A 24,341-nucleotide genomic window follows, 5' to 3' on the forward strand; every position below is an offset into this window, starting at 1 on the left:
CAAGTTGTTTTTGCTTTAAATGCCTTAAAGCTCTCCAGAAGGGTGACTTATTCCAAGTCAGGCAGGAACTCAAAGTGATTTCTGTGTATCTAGGATGTGAAGGATGGGATCAGTAGGCAACTAAGCACAATCTCTTGTGCCCTGCCGGTTGTGAAGGGCTCCAGAAGTGTCCACCCCAATGTGCCAAGAGAAGGGCATCATTAGGAGCACAGTTGAGGGCTGCTTTTTATATACTCCTCATGCTGGATGGAGTATATAAAAAAATTAGACGAGTGCCCTAACCGGTTTGGCTCAGTGAATAGAGCATCGGCCTGCGGACTAAAGGGTCCCAGGTTCGATTCCAGTCAAGGGCAGGTACCTTGGTTGCGGGCACATTCCTAGTAGGGAGTGTGCAGGAGGCAGCTGGTCGATGTTTCTCTCTCATCGATGTTTCTAACTCTCTATCCCTCTCCCTTTCTCTCTGTAAAAAAGTCAATAAAATATATTTTTTTAAAAAATTAGACGAATGAGTAAAAATAAATTGAAAGGCTGAATGTGTGGGCAGAAAAAAATGTGGTAGGCTATTAAAAATGGGAGGGATGCTAAGAGCCATCAAATAGTGCCAACACATTTTACACGTACCAATTAATTTAATCCTCATAGTTATTATCCTCATTTCAAAAAGTAATGATGAAGTGCATTTCATAAAGATTATAACAGGTGGGAGGGAAAAATGGCGGCTGAATAGGCAGATGTGTCTCGAGCCTTATCCCAGAGCAGATAGAAGGAGCATCTAAATCGAATAACATCCACCTGGAATTGGCAAAGTAGACACAACTGGTGAGACAATTCACAGCCAGGAAGGGCAGAGGACGCCTACAGAATGGTAGGATCGGGGATCTGGGCAGGAGAGAGTCACAAGACCATCGAGCAGAGAGGGTCAGAAGGAAGCTACATAGCACCAAGTCCGTGTCCCTTGAGGACAGGTGTAATATCTGACTGTGGAAAGGAAGTCCACAGGGCTTCTGGAAGCAGGGGAGTATTGATCTAAGTCCGTGAGAGGCTGAGCCCAGAAAGGCAGCCAGAAGAGCTGCCCAAGCCGTGCAGTGCTGGGCGGGGAGTGGGGAGGGGGGCGGTGTAGAAACTAGCAGTCATGTGGTTGTTTTACTTCTGTTTTGTCTTTGCTTTTATTTGCTAAACCCAGTTCATAGAATCTTTCAAATACAAACACTCACCTGTGGCTGCAGTGCAGGTGGAGGTGCAGACTTGTGGAGTCTGGGGAGAGGCTGTGGGGAAGAGTGGGTCAGGGAGAGGTGACCAGGAATCTAGTACTGAGACATTCCTGACCCTCCAGACCTAAGCAGTGATTTTTCTCCTGAAGAGTCAGCCCTCCCAGCAGCCTCAAGACAGCAAATACAGCCACACCCAGACTACACCCTGAGCTGTATAAAGGACACAAAAACTCATAAGTCAGCGGTTCTCAACCTGTGGGTTGCGACCCACCCTTTCACGGGGGTCGCCTAAGACCATCGGAAAACACATATGTAATTAAATATTGTTTTGTGATTAATCACTATGCTTTAATTATGTTCAATTTGTAACAATGAAAATACATCCTGCATATCAGATATTTACATTACGATTCATAACAGTAGCAAAATTACAGTTATGAAGTAGAAATGAAAATAATTTTATGGTTGGGAGTCACCACAACATGAGGAACTGTATTAAAGGGACGTGGCATTAGGAAGGTTGAGAACCACTGCTTTAAATAGTCCCAAAGAGCCTTCTGGTACTGGGTTCAGTACCAGAAAGTGATATAGCACCCTCACCACCTATAGCCCTGTCAGAAACAGACGCTTGAGAGATTAAGATTGACAGCAGGCAGACAGACAAAATGGGCAGATTAGTCCCTCCTACTTGCAGCCAAGGCTGTGGAGATAGACACAAACAGAGGACTGGTGAATTGCTTGGAATTTCAACATGGTGCTGACTACCTAACAGGAAAGTAAGAAGTGGCAGACAGAACAGAAGAGTAGGGTCTTAAACCAGCCCCCATGGGGCATTAAAACCAAGCTGAAATGAATGACACTTCACTTTTTAATTTTATTATTATTTTATATTTTATCTTTTACTTAAAATTTTTTTGTGTTTTTTTATTTTATATTTTTTTCATATTTTTCTTCATTCTATTTTTATTTTTTTATTGTTATTTTATTTTATCTTATTTTCTCTTTTTTCCCCCACACTTTTCTTCTGTCTTTCATCCTTGTTTTCTCTTCTCTTGTTCCTGCTTTAGTTTCTCTTTCCTTTCTTTTTACCCCTTGTTAAAATTGATCTTCTTTATCTGCTTTATTGATGTGTTATTACTATAGTCTCTGTTGGCTTACTCATATATCTAATTTCCTCTCCCATGCTCCAAGCCCACGCACCCTTCTCCTTTCTCTTTCTTTGCTAGTCAATTTTTTTATGCTTGTGTTTCCTCTCCTCTCTTGCTCTCTTCTTCTCCTAATTGTTTAATTAGTCTGACTCACTAAACACAAGCTTACCTGCTCTCTTCTCTATTCTCCTTTTTCGAAAATGGATGAATACATGAACAGATAAATTTAAAAATATTTTTTTGGTTTTTTTTCTTATTCTTTATTTATTTTTTAATTTTGTAAATTTTTTTCTCTTCTTATCCACTCATTCTTTTTCTACCTCTTCTATACTGAATCAAGGACCTTGCCCTATTCATTTAATTCCTTAACCTTACTTTCTGTATATAAGTTCTGCCTCTACCAATTCTGCCCCTCCCCCTTTTTTCTGAGTGTTTATTGTTTGCATTTTTAAAAAATATATTTTATTGATTTTTTTGCAGAGAAAAAGGGAGAGGGATAGAGAGTTAAAAACATGGATGAGAGAGAAACATCGATCAGCTGCCTCCTGCACACCCCCTACTGGGGATGTGCCTGCAACCAAGGTACATGCCCTTGACTGGAATCAAACCTGGTATCCTTCAGTCCGCAGGCTGACGCTCTATCCACTGAGCCAAACTGGTCAGGGCTATTTGCATTTTTTGGTTTATCAGTTTGTTTTGTGGTGTTTTCTCCACATATATGTTTTTTCTTCCTTTTTCTAATTTTTCTGTTCTCTCTTATCTTTTTTCCTTTCTCAATATCATTTTTGCTCTTTTCTCTCTCCCAAGTCTCTTTTCAGTGGTGGTCACTTATATTGGGGTTATCGGGTTGTGAGTACATTTGTGTTTGGTTCCCTTTGTGTTGTGCCTTGCCGAGTTGTATTTGGGGCTGTTCAGTGAAAATGGTAGAGAGAGCCACATAACCAGACACCCGGAGAGGAGACTTCATCCACAAACTGGACAATAACACTCAAGACCCAACTACACCAAAAGAACCCAAATATCCCAAATAGGAGGCATCCCAAAATACCCATCCCAAAAGACCAGAGATATTGCACCACTGGATCCCACAAAACATCTACTATCAAAGACAAATTCAAAAAATCTGGGTGGCATAGCAGTTTGATCTAATACATAGAAACAATCACAAAGGAACAGCAAAACTGGGGAGACAAAGAAAAAACCCCTATTCGAAAGAAAAGGAGGAATCAAAAAAAAAGGAAATAAACAAAATGGAGGCAAGCAATTTGTCAGAGAAATAATTCAGAGCAACGATTATAAGGACACTGAAAAGCGTGGAAGACAAATTTAACAACATGTATAAGAATCAAGAGGAAATGAAGAAGGACATAGCTGCAATAAAGAATACAGTGGAGGGGTCTGAGCAGCTTGGGAAACAAAGCAGCAGCCAGGCAGCCCAGGTTTGCCAAGCCACTAGGCACCCCACTGCCCTCGGGCACCCAGCATGTGCCTGACCTGCCACCACAATACCCAAGAGGAAGATCAGCTCTGTGGATGGGGTGGCCAAGGAGGAGCCCAAGAGGAGGTCAGCCAGGTTGTCAGCCAAACCTGCTCCTGCAAAGTGGAAACGAAGCCCAAAAAGGCGGCAGGAAAGGATAAATGTGCAGACAAAAAAGTGCAAATGAAAGGAAAAAGGGAGCAAAGGGAAAGCAGCTGAAGTGGCTGACCAGGAGCCTAAAGAAGATCTACCTGTGAAAACAGAGAAACTAAAAACGAGGAGAGTCCAACCTCAGACGAAGCAGGAGGAAAAGAAGCCAAGCCTCAACAATGTCATATACTATGTCTTATCGGTGGTCCCTGCCTCCCTTCTTGTACAATCCAGAGGAATCTTTTTATCAACTATTTTGCAAATGCAAGTTTTTTAGTAGCTCTAGAAACAGTTTTTAAAAGGAGGGAATTCCACCTCATCCCATTTTTTAAAAGTGTAAATGCTTTTTTTAAGAGGTGAAATCATTTGCTGGTTGTTTGTTTTTTGGTACAACCAGAAAATAGTGGGATATTGAATATGGGAGACTTTGATTGTCTTGGGTTTCAGCTTCATATTCCATAGATGGGGGTAGTGTTTATATCCTATAATACAAAGCATACTAAATGGCAATTTGGAGTCAGTTGTGCATTTGCTATGTCTTGAATATTTTAAATTACTTCTATTCACATGTTTTTGGTAGAATTATTTCCTAAAGAAAACTACTCCTTGATCTTGGCTCTTCCTGTCAGAATTTTGTGCATCTGTAACTTCTTTGATGTGGTAGTCCAGTTTTCCTAGTAACTTTGTCAATGTGCTGTGAAAGATTGAAAATTTGATTATGTAGTATGCAAGATATTAAATTGTGAATCACTGGGACTTTGATGTAACAGCATATCAACATTTGGAGATAATGGTACTTGATACTCTATTAAGGAAAGTTAGCCTCTAAATTTTAAGCTGGAAAGTCACTGGAATAACTGTTTAGAAAAGAATCAGAACTACATGACTTTACATTTTTTGTTACATATGTTAAGAATTGTGTACAAATGAAATGTCTGCATAAATTTTTTTAGGAAAAAAAAAAAGAACACAGTAGAAAGTTTCAACAATAGACTAAGAGAAGCTGAGGGCTGCACCAGCAAGTTAAAAGACAAGGTAGGAAAACCACCCAAGCACAGCAGCAACTGGCAAGAAAACTTTAAAAAGCAGGAGGAGAGCCAAGAGAGCTTTGGGACAACATAAAACAAAACAACATCTGCATAATAGGAGTGCTAGAAGAAGAAAAAGTGAAGCAAGGAATAGGAAACCTGTTTGAAGAAATAATGAAAGAAAACTTCCCTGATGTTGAGAAGAAAAAAATCTAGACAAGCTCAAGATGCACACAGAGTCCAAAAGAAGATGAACCCAAAAAGACAGACATCAAGACACATCATAATTAAATTGGCAAACATCAACAACACAGTAAGAATCTTAAAAGCTGCCAGAGAGAGAAATTTACCTACAAGGGATCTCCCATTAGACTATTAACTGATTTCTCAACAGAAATGCATCAGGCCAGAAGGGGATACAATGAAATATACAAAGACATGCAAAGCAAGGGATAGAATCCAAGAATACTATCCCCAGCAAGGCTATCATTCAAAATTGAAGGTGAAATCAGGATATTCACAGACATAAAAGTGTTAAGGAAGTTTATTAACACCAAGCCAGCAATGCAAGGAATGCTGAAGGGACTGCTGTAAAAAGGAGAAATAGAAAGGAAAGAAGGAACACAGGCATAAAGAATAAAAATAGCAACAAACAAGTACCTATCAATAATAACCTTAAGCATAAATGGATTAAATGTTCTAATCAAAAGACCTAGGGTAGCTGAATGGATAAGAAAACATGACCCAGATATCTGCTGTCTACAAGAGACCCACCTCAGAACAAAGGACTCACACAGACTGATAGTGAAGGAATGGAAAAAAAATTTTCAGGCAAATGGAAATGGAAAAAAAGCTGGGTTAGCAATACTTATACTTGACAATATAGACCTCAATGTGAAGGCCATAACAAGAGATGAGAAAGGCCACTTCACAATACTAAAGGGAGCAATTCATCAAGAGGATATAACTCTAGTAAACATATATGCACCCAAAACAGGAGCACCCAAATACATAAAAAAAAAACCTCTGGAAGATATCAAGGGAGAGATCAGCAGCAATACAATCATAGTAGAGGACTTTAATACCCCATTGACACCACTGGATAAATCCTCTAGACAAAAAATCAGCCAAGAAACAGCAATCCTAAATGACTCACTAGATCAGATGGAATTAATTGACATCTTCAGAACATTTTACTCCAAAGCTACAGAATATAGATTCTTCTCAAGTGCACAAGGGACATTTTCAAACATAGACCACATATTGGGACACAAGTAAAGTCTCTTCAAATGCAAGAAGATTGAAATCATATCAAGCATTTTCTCAGACCACAATGGCATAAAATTAGAAATCAACTACAATAAAAACAATCCAAAAAATTCAAACACTTGGAGACTAAATAGCATGCTATTAAACAATGATTGGGTTGCCAAAGAGATCAAAGAAGAAATGAAAAGCATCCTGGAAACAAATGACAATGAAAATACAACAATCCAAAATCTATGGGACACAGTGAAAGCAGTCCAGAGAGGGAAGTTCATAGCTCCACAGGCCTACTTCAAAAAAACAAGAAAAAAAAATGGTAATCAATTATCTTACCCTACAACTTAAAGAATTAAAAAGAGAGCAACAAGAAAAACCAAGCGTATGCAAAAGGAAGGAAACAATAAAGATCACAGTGGAAATAAACAACATAGAGACCAAAAATATAATACAAAAGATCAATAAGACCAAGAGCTGGTTTTTTGAAAGGATAAACAAGATTGATGAACATCTAGGCAGGCCCACCAAGGAACAAAGAGAAGACCCAAATAAACAAAATAAGAAATGAAAGAGGTGAAGTAACAACCAACCCCACAAACATACAAAGGAATATATATATAACAACTCTACTCCAACAAACTGGACAACCTAGACCAAATGGACATTCCTAGTAAAATACAAGCTTCCAAAACTCAATCAGGAAGAATAAAAAAACCTGAATAGGCCAATAACTATGGAAGAAATTGAAGCAGTAATCAAAACACTACCAGCAAACAAAAGCCCTCATCCAGATGGCTTCACAGTGGAGTTTTATCAAACATTCAAAGAAGAAATACAACCTTCCTTCTCAGACAATTCCAAAAAAATTCAAGAGGAAGCATACTTCCAACCTCTTTCTTTGAAGCCAGCATTGACCTAAATCCAAAACCAGATAAAGACACTACAAAGAAAGAGAATTACAGGCCAATATCCATAATGAATATAAATGCTAAAATACTCAAAACTCTAGCAACTCAGATCCAGCATTACATTAGAAAGGTCATACTCCATGACCAAGTGGTATTTATTCTGGGGATGTAAGGATGGTACAATATCCACAAATCAATAAATGTGATACATCACATAAACTAATTGAGACAAAAATCACATAAGCATATCCATTGATGCAGAAAAGCATTTTATAAAATCCAACACCCTTTCTTGATAAAAACTCTCAGCAAAATGGGAATAGAGGGTTCATACCTCAATATAATAAAAGCCTTATCTGACAAACCCACAGCCAACATCATACTCAATGGGTAAAAACTAAAACCATTTCCCTTAAGAACAGGAACAAGACAGGGATGCCCACTCTCACCACTCCTGTTCGACATAGAACTGGAAGTGCTAGCCAGAGCTATCAGACAAGAAGAAGACATAAAAGGAACCTGAATTAGAAAATAAGAAGTAAAACTGTCATTATTCACAGATGACATGATATTGTACATAGAAAACCCTAAAGACTCCATTAAAAAACTACTAGACATAATAAATAAATTTGGCAATATAGCAGGATACAAAATTAACACCCAGAAATCTATGGCTTTTGTATACACCAATAATGAACTCACAGAGAGAAACTAAAAAAACAATCCCATTTACCATTGCAACAAAAAAATTTAAGATACCTAGGAATAAAGTTAACTAAGGAGGTAAAAGACCTGTATGCAGAAAACTACAGGACGTTGAAAAAAGAGATAGAGGAAGACATTAACAAATGGAAGAATATACCGTGTTCATGGATGGTAGAATCAATATCATTAAAATGTCCGTACTACCCAAAGCATTCTATAGATTCAATGCAATCCCATTAAAATACCAACGGCATATTTCACAGACCTAGAACAAAATGTCCAAAATTTCACATGGAATAAAAAAGACCCTGAATAGCCACAGCAATCTTGAGAAAGAAGAACAAAGTAGGAGGGATCTCAATACTGGGTATAAGGCTATATTACAGAACCACTGTCCTCAAAACTGCCTGGTACTGGCACAAGAACAGACATATAGACTAGTGGAACATAACAGAGAACCCAGAAATCGACCCACACCATTATGTTCAATTAATATTTGACAAAGGAGGCAAGAACATACAATGGAGTCAAGACAGTCTGTTCAATAAATAGTGTTGGGAAAACTGGACAGATAATGCCAAAAAATATGAAACTAGACCACCAGCTTACACCATACACAAAAACAAACTCAAAAAAAAAAATAAGAAAAACCAATAAATAAATAGGTAAATAAATAAATAAACTCAAAATAGATAAAGACTTCAATATAAGATGGGAAACCCTAAAAAACCTTAGAAGAATCCATAGGCAGCAAAATATCAGACATATGTTGTTGCAATATCTTTACTGATACAGCTCCTAGGATAATGGAAACTAAAGAGAAAATAAACAAATGGGACTACATCAAAATAAAAAGTTTCTGCACAGCAAAAGAAACCATCAACAAAACAAGAAATCCCATTTCTTTCTTGCATGGGAGAACATATTTGCCAATGTTATCTCCAATAAGGGTTTAATCTCCAAAATTTACAGGGAACTCATACAACTTAACAAAAGAAAGATAAACATTCCAATAAAAAAAAAATGGGCAAAGGACCTAAATAGACACTTTTCAAAAGAGGACATTCAGAAGGCCAAGAGACACATGAAAACATGCTCAAAGTAACTAGTCATCTGAGAGATGCAAATCAAAATGACAATGAAGTACCATCTCACACCTGTCAGAATGGCTATCATCAACAAATAAACAAATGACAAGTGCTGCCAAGGATGTGGAGAAAAGGGAACCCTCGTGCTCTGCTGGTGGGAATGCAGACTGGTACAGCCACTGTGAAAAAATAGTATGGAGTTTCCTCAAGAAATTAAAAATAGAACTTCCATTTGACCCAGTAATCCCAGTTCTAGGAATATATCCCAAAAAATCAGAAACATCAACCAGAAAGGATATATGCACCCCATGTTCATAGCAGCACAATTTATAATAGCTAAGATTTGGAAACAGCCTAAGTTCTCATCAGCAGATGAGTGGATTAAAAAATGGTGGTACATCAACACAATGGAATACTATGCTGCTGTAAAAAGGAAGGAATTCTTACCACTTGCAACAGCATGGATGGAACTGGAGAGCATTATGCTAAGCAAAATAAGCTAGTTGGAGAAAGATAAATATCACATGATCTCACTCATTTGTGGAATATAATGAACAACATGAACTGATGAACAAAAATAGATCCAGAGATGGAGAAGCATAAAACAGACCATCAAAACTCAGAGGGAAGACAGGGGAGAGGGGATAAGAGATCAACCAAAGGACTTGTATGCATGCATATGAGCAGGACCAATGAACACAGACAGGAGAAGGGTGAGGGCAGGTGCTGAGGGGTGGGAGCGGCCAGGGAGAGGTCAATGGGAGAAAAAAGGAGACTTATGTAATACTTTAAACAATAAAGGATTTAATTTAAAAAAAAAAAAGATTACAACAAAATTCACAATAGTGTCATGAAAGAACCAAGATTCAACCCCAAGTCTATGTTCAAAAGGGAGGAAAAATGACATCTCTTGGGCATCCACCACTCTAGGAGTGTATAGAGTCCTGTCAATTCTATGAGAGAGTATTTTCCTCTCCATTTTACATTAACGGACAGAGGCTTGACAGGCTAACTTGCCCAGGTCAAATAGCTTCTAAATAGCAATAGCAGGATCCTGACTCAAATCTGTCTACCTCTATACCCCCGTCCTCTTCCCCATTACATCCACCCTTCTCTGTGCCTCAAAAGCTAATTGTAACTATCATTACAAGAATCATGAACATTTATTGAATGCTGACTCTGTATCAAACACTCTACTAAGGGCTTTATATGCATTACCTAAGAAAGGTCAAGAAAGATGACTGTGACATAAACACAAAGGAGTTACCCGCCTAGAAAGGATAGAAATGCCGCTTCTCAGGCCCCCTCTTCTTCTTCTTCTTTTAAAAAAATTCATTTCAGAGAAGAAGGGAGAGGAAGAGAGAGATAGAAACATCAATGATGAAGGAGAATCATTGATTGGCTGCCTCCTGCATGCTCCCCACAGGGGACCGAGCCCTCAACCTTGGCATGTGCCCTTGACGCTCCACCCACTGAGCCATACTAGCCAGGGCCTCAGTTCCCATCTTCTATCATGGGAGTCAGAATCTGCATTTTAACAATCCCTAGGGGACTAAGCCCATTAAAATCGGAGAAGACTGCTTTGGATCGCTTCTGTTTTGCCTTTTATTTTAACAGAGTCGTTTTGGTAATGTGTAGGTATGGCCTAACATTCTCCGTTGACCAGAGCTCACAAGGCACCAGTGAAAGGTACACAGGGGGCAGCTGTGGTTTAGGATGATGTCAGGGAGGGCACGAGGCCCACAAACACCTTTTCCCCAATACAGCTCTTTATCTTTGAGTGTTCCTGGTCCCCAGGCACACTCCATTAGATGTCAAATACCCTCCCCAGGAGGTCACTCCTTAAGACAAAGTGCACTGACTGTGGGGTTGGCTAACAGCCCTATGCAAGCCAGAATGGGACAAAGCAGTGTTTCTCAAACCTGAGTTATAAGTAGACCTTTTAAGAAAAAGAAAAAGAAGTTCTTTCAGAGCCAGTGTGTTGACTTAAGTTGTTTTAATTATAATTTTCTTAAATAGTAAAAATACATATTTGGACAGCTATAAAAATAAAAGCAATTTATAAATTAAATATAAGCAAAACTACCAAACCAACACAAATCAAATAAACTAATACAAATAACATATAACAATGATTTTTCCCCTTTCACAGCCATGACTCTGGCACTGACAGCCACAATTTATCTTCTTTTTGATCCATAATCTGTATATTAAGTGTCCCCCAAATTGACTCAATTCTCTATTCAAACTGAAAGCCCCTGAAAGGCTGTCTGGCATAGTAAACCCATCTTCTTTATTCATCAACCTTTGATAATTAAAATATGATCCTAAATACGAATGTGAGCTGCAGCACTCAGATCAGTGGTTGAACTCTGATACAAGATGCTCATACATATGGTCTAGACCAGCCGTGGGCAAACTCTCCCAGCCCCCAAGAACATGTCAGCAGAAACCTAGGACTTTATCAACTTCAACTTGAAAAACACTGGGATAAAGAATTAGGAAAAACTGTACCCATCTAGTTAATGAGGAGCAATTTCTCTGTGTATAAATATTTCTGTGAATAGCTACAGAGGAAATTATATAATTTAAAACTTTACAAATCCTGATGAAGTAGTAAATTCAGGCATTGATAAATAAAGATTCCTGACATCTAAGAAAGATAACCCGACAAGACAAGCCTGAAGTAATTTTGCAAAAAGAAAAAAAATTAAAGCTCCTCTCCATATTACCAACTTACAGGAAATACAGGGGCAGAGAAGCATGTTAAAAGACATGGAGATGCAACCAGTAACACCCAGATGATGCAAAATTCTATGGGACAAACTAGTTTTTCCACCGATAAATTATAAGCAAAACAAAGAGAGATGAAAGAACTTGTATATCAATAGACTCCTCTGAATCATACCTATAATTGTAATGTATGGGCTTAATTTGGATTTTTATTCAAACTAAAATAACTCAGGATTTTTAATATCATAGGAGTAAAAATAGTGTTGTTATAAGTTTTTTTTAAAGAATCTTTATTTTTTAATATATTTTTATTTCATTTCAGAGAGGAAGGGAGAGGGAGAGAGAGATAGAAACATCAATGGTAAGAGGGAATCAATGATTGGGGGAATCTAATCACTTAAAGGCCTTAAGAATAAAACCAAGAAAGAATTTTGCCTCCAGATTGTCTTCCCAATAGAAATTGCAACACCAACTCTGCCCTATAGAATTCAAACTTGCTAGCCACCATCATTTCAAGAGTCAATTCCTTAAAATAAATAAATAAATAAATAAATAAATAAATAAATAAATAAATCTTTCCATATATTTACACAAACACCACACACACACACACACACACACACACACACCTGTTTTGTTCTGTTTCTCCAGAGAACCATGACTAATGACTAATACAAAAATTATATGGGGGAGAGAAGTGCATGGGGAAAGAGAACAAAATTAGCCATGAGTTAGTAATTGTTGAAACTGGGTAATGGCTACATTATACTATTCTCTCTATTTTTGTATCTTCTTGAAGTTTTCCATTTAAAAAGTTGCAAAGGCCTGGGGTAGGGCAGGAATGGGGTGGAAGGCGATAATAGGACAAAAGGGGGAGGGGAACATCTGTAATACTCTCAACAATAAAGATAAAATAAAAAGTTGTGAAGGGTAAAAAGAATTATTGTCATTAGCTAATTATTAAAAGAAAGAGAGCCCTAACTGGTTTGGCTCAGTGGATAGAGCATCAGCCTGCAGACTGAAAGGTCCCAGATTCGATTCCGGTCAAGGGCATATATATACCTTGGTTGTGGGCACATCCCCAGTAGGAGGTGTGCAGGAGGCAGCTGATTGATGTTTCTAACTCTCTATCCCTCTCTCTTCCTCTCTTTAAAAAATCAATAATTTTTTTTTTTAAAGAAAAGAGAACAGGAGAGTCAGACGTTGTTAAGCATGGTCAGCTGGGGACACTGAGCCTGTTTGCTTCAGCAGGAAACTGCAGCTTCACCCTCCCCCCAGGAAACCACTAGTCCATCCCCCACAGGTCACGAAGGGGGGGCGGGGGGGGGCGTGTAGAGAAAGGAGGGAAGGAGGTAGAGAAACACCTGCACAATAAAGTCAAAATGGCGCAGAGGGAGGTGCTTGACTCCGGAGGCCTGTCAGTCTAACCTGGGGAAAATTCCTGGACCCCAATGCAAGCCCAGGAAAACTTGGGAAGTTAATTGGTTGTTTTGAAAAGCTCCTGGTTAAAACCCCAGGAGAACAAAGCTCTCTCTCTCTCCTGCTGGGAACTTGCACTCACCCCCTTCGTGTTCTCTCCCACCCAGGAATACACAACCACATTGGCTTCACGGCCCCCTGGGATCCACGACAGACTGTGCGGGCTCCTAAGCACGATGAAGCAGAAACTCTGGGCGCTGGCCTTTGCGTGGCCCTGCTGGAGACAGGGTTGGGCTTTTCCATGGCCGGACAGAGAGAGAAGGGACCTTGGAAAGCCAGGAGAAGAACTCTTCTGATATCACATCACAAACAAATCATGCCACATCAGTCTCCCGCGCGTGGGTCTGTGAAATGTTTTTCTCGAGATCCCGTGGAAGAACCTGTTTCCCACCCACAAACCAAAGAAATGTGTTTGTTTGGTCACGAGGTCTGATGATAGAACAGAAATCAAACTGTCCTGAGAAGCCCAAGGCTGTGACCCCAAGACTCACAGGGAAGAAGTTAAAGCTGGAAAGGCCTTGCCTTGGAGGTGACTCTTGATCTTGAACTTCCAGCCTCATTGGACTGCACCTCCCGGGCCCCACAGCACCTGCACATCTTTACCATAGCCCTTCTCTCCCACTGTTACACTCAATCTCCTCTCAGCAGCCAGGAGCTCCTTACTGACCAAAGCACCAAGCTTGCCCTAAAAAATGTTTCATGAATGAAGCAAAGCAATGCTGCTGTTATGCCAACTCATACGCTACGGCCTTGTAGCCCTTATTGTCTTCTATTAGTTGTTACAGCCTACCACTAACTGCTCCATTTTTAAATTTCTTTATGTCCCCTGATTTCAAATATTCACTCCCTACCAACCAGACATTTGAGGTCTCACTTGGGGAGGAGAAGGCAGACACTGGCATTCACCATCACAGAACTTCATAAAACGAACCTTCAAAATCCCATTTCTGGGCAGGAAACAAAATCCTATCCAACAAGAAATCTAATTTTTAGTGCTTTTTCCCCCAAACACTCTGACCCCTAGAACATGTTATGAAAAGTTATTCTGTTACACAGGTCTGCCTTGAGGTGACAGAATTTCAAGGTGAATAGTCATTTAAACCATCTGTGTCTTTGCCTTTGTCGTAGTATTCTGCACGTGTTTTGTTTTGTTTTGTTTTTAACAACTGATAGCCAATTTATTAAAAAGCCTGATTTAAAAAGCCTGGCGACTTCAACCTCCACTCCTGGCTCACTGCTGATGGAAGTCACCTGCTTGACAATCTCAGCAGGGCTGTGCAAGTCGATGAGCCGCCTGTGGATCCTCACCTGAAACCGATCCCAAGTCTAAGAACCCTCCCCACAGGGAGTCATCCTTGTAGTGATTCTCAGAGTCTTGGTCGGCATCTGGACTGGCCCTTTCACTTTGAGATTCTTTTCCTTTGCGCCTCTGATCAAGTCAGCACACACCTTCCCCAGGGACTTGGCGTGGCGGCTGGTTAGCGTGATTCTAATTCTGTGAATCACCACCTCTGGTTCCAGGGCTGTCTTCCCGGTATGCGGCTGGGCTTCCTGACCCACTTGTTCTCCCAGAGAGCGAACGCCGGTGAGTCAGGAGCCAGGGGACGGACGGACGGAGCTGCACTGCAGCAACCACGTCTTCCTCAAAGAGGATTCTGCAGGGTTTTGGAATAAATTTGTTTATTTTATAATTGAAGTGAGAAAAAAATCCTAAAATACGCCATCTTATACATTTTTTGAAAATGAAAAAAAAAAAGATTAGGATCCAATGTCAACTTTTCTTTTGAATCTAACTTTTAAAGGGAGAGAGAACCTGTGAGAAAAAATTAGATAAAGGCATCTAAACTCCAACCTCCTTTAAATTCAAGTTCAGAGAAGAGAAAGTGGAGTGTTTTACAGCTCACTATCTCCACAGGAAATGCCCTGATTCCTATACAGGGAAATGCAGGGTCTGAGTGAGTGGAAATCTCCTTCCTACCTGCTCTCTCCCCTCTCCCCTGATTTGACCCTTAAAGTCATTACTTGATCCCAAAGAAATCTTTACCTTCGCTTGTCTCCCCGCTCCCCCCCCCCCCCCCACACACACACACACTCCTCCCCGCACCCTCCCAAGGTCAGATATACGTGTTCATGCAGATGAGAATGAGCTGAGGGAATAAGGAGGATGAGTAACTGCTGGCTGGGCTGCCAGTGTCTGAGCTGGATTGTGTGTCCATGAAGAACAGCAAGACTCCCTGAGAAAACTATACACGAGCCTTCCTTTGACAGAAACCTGAAAGATCACCAGAAATGTGTCAGTAACCACTGTTGACAGCTGTGCAAAAATGTCACCCACATTCTCAGTTCCTCCCTTTCAGTGCTTGGTACCACTTTGAACATCTGGAGGTAGACTTGCCACATTTAGCCACAATGACGACAAAAGAACAGAATATTAGTGAAATTTGAATGTCAGGTAAACAAATGATTTTTAACAGAAGTATGCCCTATATATTGCATGCATTATTTGAAATTCAAATTTCAGTAGGCATCCTGTGTTTCATCTGGCAGCCCATGAAGGCATTTCCCTGGGGTAAAGAGCATTGCAAGTGCTCAGAGTGGAGATTTCTCAACAATACCCCCATGAAGCTAGTGATGAAATTAACACTAAAGTGCCACATGAAAATAATAAGAAAAAAAAAACAAGAATATTTGTGTCTCTATTGGGTGGATCACTTTTGTAAAGTATATGATTATCTAACCACTATGTTGTACATCTGAAACTAAAACAAAATAATATTGAATGTAAATTGTAATTGAAAAATAAAAGTTTTAAACAAAAATAAATTTTAAAAACATATATTTCTGCCTCCCCAAGAATGAAATCTATTAATCAGGGGTTGGCATGTTTCTTTGAGCAAGAGATCTCAGGTCGACTTGGTTGTGACTTCTGAATATTTTCAAATCTCTATTTAAACATCCTATGCTTTCCTGGATTGCTCATTGGTTATTTCTTAATCACTAATGCTCCTATGCCTCATTTATGCAACAAGAAATTTCATCTAAAATGGTGGTGGCCTCCTCAGGTAAGCTGAAGATACTTGGGCCAAGGTTCCATTGTAAGAGGCCACCTGGATTGGTATGGTTATGTCTTTTTCTTTTAATCAACCGATACTAAAAGTATAGCACAATCAAATTGTAGGATGCAGTGGGGAGGGAACCTGGAAATTCTCTGATGTTAAAAATGGGTCATTCTCTTATTTGATAAGTTTAGAATCATTGGTCTCGGGCAATTTCCAGTGCTTCTTTTACCTTTTCAGGATTCCTAGCATTCGGACACCAGAGCTACTGAATCATCGGTTCTTTACTGGTTCTTCTGAAAACTGGTTCTGAGCAAGTAAAACAAGAGAGGAAAATCTTGGGGCTCAAAGTAAGGACTGCTATAAGGGTGGTCAAGTGTGATGGGCACTATATTAGTCTTGTTCCTTTAGACAGATTTAACAAATACAGATTGAGGACCTCACATACAGGAGGACCTGTTGGTGTTGTGTTCTTTTTCCTGTAGTCAAATGCCACAGTAAATTACTTTTTTTTTTTAAAATGTTAGCTTTCAGTGAAGCTCTCCTTATTTTAATATGTTTTTTAATTGATTTAAGAGAGAAAGGAAGAGGAGAAAGAGAAATATAGATTGGTGGCCTCCATATGCACCCCAACCAGGGATTGAACCTGGGTATGTGCCCTAACCAGGAATTGAACCAGCAACTTTTTGGTGCACGGGACAACACTCAACCAACTGAGCCATAACAGCCCTCCTTATTTTATTACCATACTTAAAACTCAAAACATTTCTCCACCCCCAGTACTCTTCTCAGCATATTCCACCATCTGCCATACTATATATTTTGCTGCTTTATGTATTATCCGTGCCCTACCGTGAGCAAGAATTTATGTTTTTTAATTTTCTTCTTTCTACTCCTTCACCTCCTCTCCTTTGGCAACCATCAGATTGTTCTCTTTATCTGTGGGTCTGTTTCTCCTCTGTTTTGTTATTTATTTTGTTTTTTTTAGAGTCCACATATAAGTGAGATCATATGGTATTTGTATTTCTCTGTATGACTTAATTCACTTAGCATAGTATCCTCTAGGTCCATATCACATCTTCTTTGTCCATTCATCTGCTGATGGACGTCTCAGTTGCTTCCATATCTTGGCTATTACTAGTAGTGCTGCAAAGAACATAGGGCTGCATGTATCTTTTGGAATTAGTGTTTTTGTTTTCTTTGGATGAATACCCAAAAGTGGAATTGCTGGCTAGTTCTACTACAGTTCTATTTTTAATTTTTTGAGGAATCTCCATACTCTTTTCTATAGTGACTGCACCAATTTACAATCCCACCAAAAGTGGGTTCCCTTTTCTCCACATCCTCTTCAGCACTTGTTATTTGTTGATTTATGGATGACAGCCATTCTGACAAGTATGAAGTGATACCTCATGTGATTTTAATTTGAATTTCCCTGTTGATTAGTGATGTTGACCATCTTTTTATATGTCTTTCGGCTACCCATATGTCCTCTTGAGAGAACTGTCTATTCAAGTCCTCTGCCCATCTTTTAATTGAATTGTTTAGTTTTGTTTTTGGTGTTGTGTGAGTTATTTATATATCGTTGATGTTAACTCCTTATTGGATGTGTCATTTGCAAATATTTTCTCCCACTCAGTCGGTTGTCTTAATTTTGTTGATGGTTTCTTTCACTGTGCAAAAACTTTTTAGTTTGATGTTTATTTTTTCCTTTGTTATCCTTGTTTCAAGGAGATGTAGCCCAAAAGATATTGCTGAGAACAATGTCAAAGAGCATACTGATGATATTTTCATCTAGGAATTTTGTAGTTTCAGTTCTAACATCTAAGTCTTTAATACTACAGTAATTTACAGTAATGGGATAATTAATAGACATTTTGATCTCCATAAAAGAGGTGTTACAAAGTTACTTTTTTACTTGCTTTCACTTATTCTCACTTTACAAATACAGGGTGAGGCAAAAGTAGATTCACAGTTTTGAGTACATGAAACAGAGTTTACTCTTGCATTATTATTTTTTAAATATTGTATTGTTTTCCACTCAAACAACTGCAGACCTAATTTTGCTTCACCCTGTATTTATGCTGCACTAACTCTAGACCAGTTATTATATTCCTCTCTTGTTGACAATCTACTGCATACTGCATCTTCCAAAGATATAAATGAAAAGGAAGACAAAGTTTCTTGTTCAGTGATTTCTTTCTGATGTAGATGATGCCCCCAAAAGCATATATATATATATATATATATATATATATATATATATATATATAATTTTAAATTATACTTATACTAGTGGCCCAGCGCATGATTAAATCATGCACGTGTAGAGTCCCCTAGGCCTAGCCTGCAATCTAGGGCCATGTCTGCTGCCCCGCGAGGCCTTGCATGCTCTGCTGATGCTGCCTGCCGGCACCCTGGGGCAGGAGAGAGCCCAAGAGGTGCATGGAGCACCTGATGACTGGTTGTTTGGTCATTACGCATGATAGCCACTGGCCTTTTATAATATAGACTAGAGGCCCGGTGCACAAAAATTTGTGTACTCGGGTGGGGGGGTAGGGGGGGCCCCTCAGCCCAGCCTGTGCCCTCTGGGACCCCTACAGAGATAACGCCCTGCTGGCTTAGGCCTGTTCCCGGGTGGCAGAGGCCAGGCCCAATCCCTAGGTGCAGCCCCTGGTCGGGCTCAGAGCAGGGCCGATTGGGGAGTTGGGGCGCCGCCCCCGGTCATGCACAGAGCAGGGCGGATTGGGAGGTTGCGATGCCACCCTTAGTCACCCTCAGGGTAGGGCTGATTGGGGGGTTGGGGCACCGCCCCCTGTCACACTCAAAGCAGGGTCGATGGGGAGGTTGCAGCGCCACCCCCTGTCACGCACAGAGCAGGGCCAATCAGGGGGGTTGGGGCTCCATACCCTGTCACACACAGAGCAGGGTTGATCAGGGGGTTGGGGAGCTCCCCCCTGTCACACACAGAGCAGGGCTGATCAGGGGGTTGGGGAGCTCCCCCCTGTCACGCACAGAGCAGGGCCGATCAGGGCATTGAGGAGCTCCCCCCTGTCACTCACAGAGCAGGGCCGATCAGGGGGTTGGAGTGCCGCCACTCTCACACTCAGGGCAGGGCCGATGGGGAGGTTATGGCTCTACCCCGTTACACACAGAGCCGCAGAGCGATCAGGGGGTTGGAGAGCTCCCCCCTATCAGGCACAGAGCAGGGCTGATCAGGATGTTGGGGCGCCTTCCACTGTCATGAACAGAGCAGGGCAGATAGGGAGGTTGTGGCCCCGCCCCCTGTCACACACAGAGCCGCAGGGCGATCAGGGGGTTTGGGCGCTGCCCCTTGTCATGCTGATCCCGGTGCCGGGAGGCCTCGCGGCTCCACTGATCCCGGTGCTGGGAGGCATATTACCCTTTTAATGTATATGATAGAAGCCTCGTGCATGGGTGGGGGCCGGCTGGTTTGCCCTGAAGGGTGTCCTGGATCCCCACTGGGTCCCCACTGGGGTGCCTGGCCAGCCTGGGTGAGGGGATGATGGCTGTTTGCAGCTGGTCACACACCCTTCAGGGTGGGGGTCCCCACTGGGGTGCCTGGCCAGTCTCGGTGAGGGGCTGAGGGCTGTTTTCAGGCTGGCGGGTGATTGAAGCTCCCAACTTCTCCTTTTTTTCTTTTTATTTTTTATTCTGGGCCAGCTTTCGCTCTGGCTCCAGCTCTGAGGCCTCTGCTGCTGAAAGCAGGTATCTGGTTTGTTTGGGTTCTATAATCGAAACAATGTATAACTCAGTTAATCCCTTCCACGCTCTCTCTAAAAATCAATGGCTCTGCTATCTGCTCACTGAAAGCAGGTTTCTGGGGTTTTGTTTAGCTTCTATATTTGTTACAATGTTTCTTAGCAGCTCAGAGCTCAGCAGCGGCAGGCGGAGAACGTTGGAGTCCTCCATCACTGAAGCAAGCAAGCCTCATGTTCGCTTCCATCTGCCTGGCTGCCGGCCGCCATCTTGGCTGGAAGTTAATTTGCATATCTCCCTAATTAGCCAATGGAAGGGTAGTGGTCATACGCTAATTACCATGTTTCTCTTTTATTAGGTAGGATATTTTAAATACCTATTTTAAAATACTGACATTAACAGATGATATAGAATTTCCGTGTCTTAGTGTGAAAACAATTGAGAAACATTATTCTAGCCCAGCCGTGGGCAAACTATGGCCTGCGGGCCGGATCCGGCCCGTTTGAAATGAATAAAACTAAAAACAAAAAGACCGTACCCTTTTATGTAATGATGTTTACTTTGAATTTATATTAGTTCACACAAACACCCCATCCATGCTTTTGTTCCGGCCCTCCGGTCCAGTTTAAGAACCCATTGTGGCCCTCGAGTCAAAAAGTTTGCCCACCCCTGTTCTAGCCACATTAACTTACTTTCTGCCTTTGTTTGAAAATATAAAAGTCAATCTTGAACCAATGCCTTCTTCCACTTAAAGCTTCCTAGTTAGAAAAAGATCCTGCTTAATTACTTAGGGGACTCTGTGGCACAGTGTGTTCTCTGTAATTCAATTTGTTTGAGTTATGACCAGTCTGTTGCAATCCAAAACTAATGTTTATTTAAAAAAAAAAAAAAACTTACAAAACACAAAACAAAAATCTAAAACTGTTTGGAAAGATGATTTCTTTCTTTTTTAAAAAATATATTTTATTGATTTCAGAGAAGAAGGGAGAGAGATAGAAACATCAATGATGAGACAGAATCACTGATTGGCTGCCTCCTGCACACTCTCCACTGGGGATCGAGCCCACAGCCCGAGCATATGCCCTGACTAGGAATCAAACCATGACCTCCTGGTTCATAGGTCGATGCTCAACCACTGAACTATACCGGCCAGGCAAAAGACAATTTTTTTTTCTTTTTCTATTTACAATAACAGAGTTGTTTATGGCTAATTTGCCTTAAGTCTACCTGCAATACTGTCTTAGAAAATATTCCCAATGAGAGGACTTCAAAGTGCCTCCTCATTTTGACAGTGGACTAAGCTTACACCAAGTCTCAGGGGAAAGAAGTGAAGAAAGACTGTGTAATAATAACACCTTAAAATTGTGTGAGACTTTTAACCTTCAAAGTACATGATCTGGTTAATTCCATAGAGGACCCTAGAAATGCGATCGGGAACACAGGGAGAAGTGAGGCTATTACTCATGCAAGGCTCACGTTGAGGCCCAGTCTCCGATATCCCCAGCTTCAAGCCTTTTTCACTCTTTTGCACTGACAGAAGTCAAAAAAGACATCTAATTAACTGATAAATCAGCAATTTGGTGGGAAAAACAAAATAACTAGAGAGATTGCTGTGCAAGTAAAATAACAAACCCAGTGGATAAAAAAGTTGTGGTACATTTACACAATGGAATACTGTGCAACTGTAAAAAAGAAAGAACTCTTCCCCTGTGCAACAGAATGGATGGACCTGGAGAGCATTATGCTAAGCAAAATAAGCCAGTCAGAAAAAGACAAGTATCACAGGATCTCACTCATATGTGGAATCTAATAAACAAAATAAACTGATGAACAAAATAGATCCAGAAATGTAGAAGCACGGAAAAGACTGTGGAATCTCAGAGGGAAGGAGGGGTGGGTGGGAAGAGATCAACCAAACCCAAAGACACAGACACTATGGTGGTGAAGGCCTGGGGCAGGGGCAGGCTAGAAGAGGTCAATGGGGGGAAAAGGGATATATGTAATTCTTTCAACAATAAAGATGTGGGGGGAAAAAAAGAAAGAAAAACAGCAAGCCCCACAAAGGCTGACAGGAGTTTTTCCACTAACTCTACTGGATCTGCTTGGACACACTGAGGGAGCTCAGGGGTCCTACACTGGATTGTCTTTGAGGCCCTATCCAGCTCCTTGACACCACTATTCAGTGCCCCCCTCTAGTGTTTCTGGCCAGCATCAAAGGGAGGGAAGGAAAAAAAATCATCAGATATAAGGAGGCTGCTACCTGGCACTAGGGATGGAAAACGAAAGCAGGGCCATAGGTTTCTGGAGGTTATCTATCTCTGTTAATCAGCACTAATATGGTTTACCATTCATTTAAACAATGCCAATGAATTAAGGACTTAATACGGACTAAGCACCTACAAATGCTTTACCTTTAGTGTCTTAATCTGCCCATCCCCAAGGGATACGAATTACTCTTAGTCTTTTGGTATTAACAGAGGAGAAAACTAAGGCTTAGAAAAGATAAATAACTTTTGAAAGACTTCTCACACCTAGTGAAATGGCGGAGCTGGGATTTGAACATGGTCTGGCTGACTCTGGAACCCATGTTCCTACTAATAAGCTCTTTTTCTTCCCTGGGAGGCAGTGCAAGTCTCTGTTTGAAGAACAATGAGAATTCCAGCGTGCTTGGCCCAGAGGATGATGCAGGGCAGGAGGGAAATAAGGGAAGAAGTCTGGAAGTGAAGGTCAAAGACTATTCAACATCAGCTGAAGAGGTTGCCAATACTGCTGTAGGCAGAGCTTCACCAGGAACAGTCGTAATGGTGAAAAGGAAGAGAGAAACGCAGCAGCCCCTGGCAAGCAGCTCCTCTGCCAGTATCCAGAAGTGAGGAAAAGCTTTGAAGCAAAGAAGTTACATGGTCTAAATGGTATTTCAGGAAGATTAATTTGGCAGCCGTGTACAAAAGATACTAAAGAGAGCAAGAGGCCGGAGGCAAGGAAAATGGTTAAGAGGCAAATGCAGACACTCATTTCTGAGATGATGAGTCTGTGCCAGAGCAGAGTAGTGAGAACAGGGAAAAGGAACAAATATGAGCATTACCGGCCACTAAGGAAGAACTGACGGGCCCTGGGTGAAGCTTGGTAATGATCCCTCCTTAGGGAAAACTGCTGTTTGAAACTGATGTTTTAGAATTCTCTGCTGTTTTGAAATTCTCTGTTATTTTTAGACTGTAAAATAACTTTGTTTTTTAGCTTGAATAATAGAAGAGATAAACTTAATTGTCTGACCTTGCAAGCTAGCCATCTAACATAAGAGACTGATATGATGTTACTGATGCCAGGTGTCTGGATAGATATGTACCCAAGGTTGCAGGTGTTTATATAGATATGATACGATACTCAAGGTTACAAGCTGTCTATAAAAATAACTAACACAAGGACCTAAAAAAGATATAAAAAGAGAATGCTTCCTCCTTTGGGTGTTCAGAATTTGACAGAGGAAATCTGCTCTAAACCTGCGCTCAATAAAGATGACTCCTAACTAATTGGCTGATTAAGGTGTCTTGTCCAGCTCGCTGATTTGCGATACAGCATGGGGACCTGCATAGCCAAGACTGTAGTCCATAATGGTCTTAGGGGAGAGAAGAGGAGGAAGGACGCTCCCAGAGCCGGTATTTGCCCCAACCCTGCACACTCAGGGACCTGCCTCTTCTCTCTCCTCACCCGACCACAAGCTCCAAGGAGTCTGAGAACCTTCTGGTGTCTGGCAGCCCCACAGCTTTTCTGCATTCCCAGGGTGTCTGGTAGACTCGGTAAATATTGACGGGCAGTCTGTTTCCTTGGCCTGGAATGCTCCATTCCCACTTTCACCTGGAAACTCCATTTAGAAAGGCCTCCTTGCAGTCCCAGCAAAACATGAGAGGCCCCTGTGACCAGTCAATCTAAATTAGGCCCCCTAGTTTTCTCCCCCATAGAAATATTTCTTCACAGTATTTATTACAATGTGGACTTTATATTTTTTTTTAATTTATTTCTTATTTCCTTTTATTGTTGGTTGTAGTTTTCTATCTTTCCTCATTGGTTTTTCTTTTCCCTGAGTCCCCAAAAGCTAGCACATTGATGTCCCATAGTAATAAAACATAAGCCACGTATGTAATTTTAAATTTCCAGTAGCCACATCTTTAAAAATAAGGAGAGCCCTAGCCAGTTTGGCACAGTGGATAGAACATCAGACCTCAGACTGAAGGGTCCCAGGTTCAATTCCGGTCAAAGGCATGTGCCTCGGTTGCAGGCTCAATCCCGGGCCCTGGTCCTGGGCCCATGCGGGAGGCAACCAATGGATGTTTCTCTCACATTGATGTTTCTCTCTCTCTCTCTCTCTCTCTCTCTCTCT

At 41.0% G+C, this 24,341-nt stretch overlaps 1 protein-coding gene and 1 pseudogene across 2 annotated transcripts in view; one reads left to right on the forward strand and one right to left on the reverse strand.

Moving 5' to 3' along the window:
- Positions 1–24,341, reverse strand: part of TMEM45A (transmembrane protein 45A) — a 99,964-nt gene that overhangs the window by 42,522 nt on the left and 33,101 nt on the right. The gene's annotated exons all lie outside the window — the stretch shown is intronic.
- Positions 3,853–22,836, forward strand: LOC118675692 (annotated as a pseudogene).

This window comes from Myotis myotis, unplaced genomic scaffold (assembly GCF_014108235.1).
Source record: "Myotis myotis isolate mMyoMyo1 unplaced genomic scaffold, mMyoMyo1.p scaffold_m19_p_2, whole genome shotgun sequence".
In the NCBI taxonomy this organism is placed as follows: Eukaryota; Metazoa; Chordata; class Mammalia; order Chiroptera; family Vespertilionidae; genus Myotis; species Myotis myotis.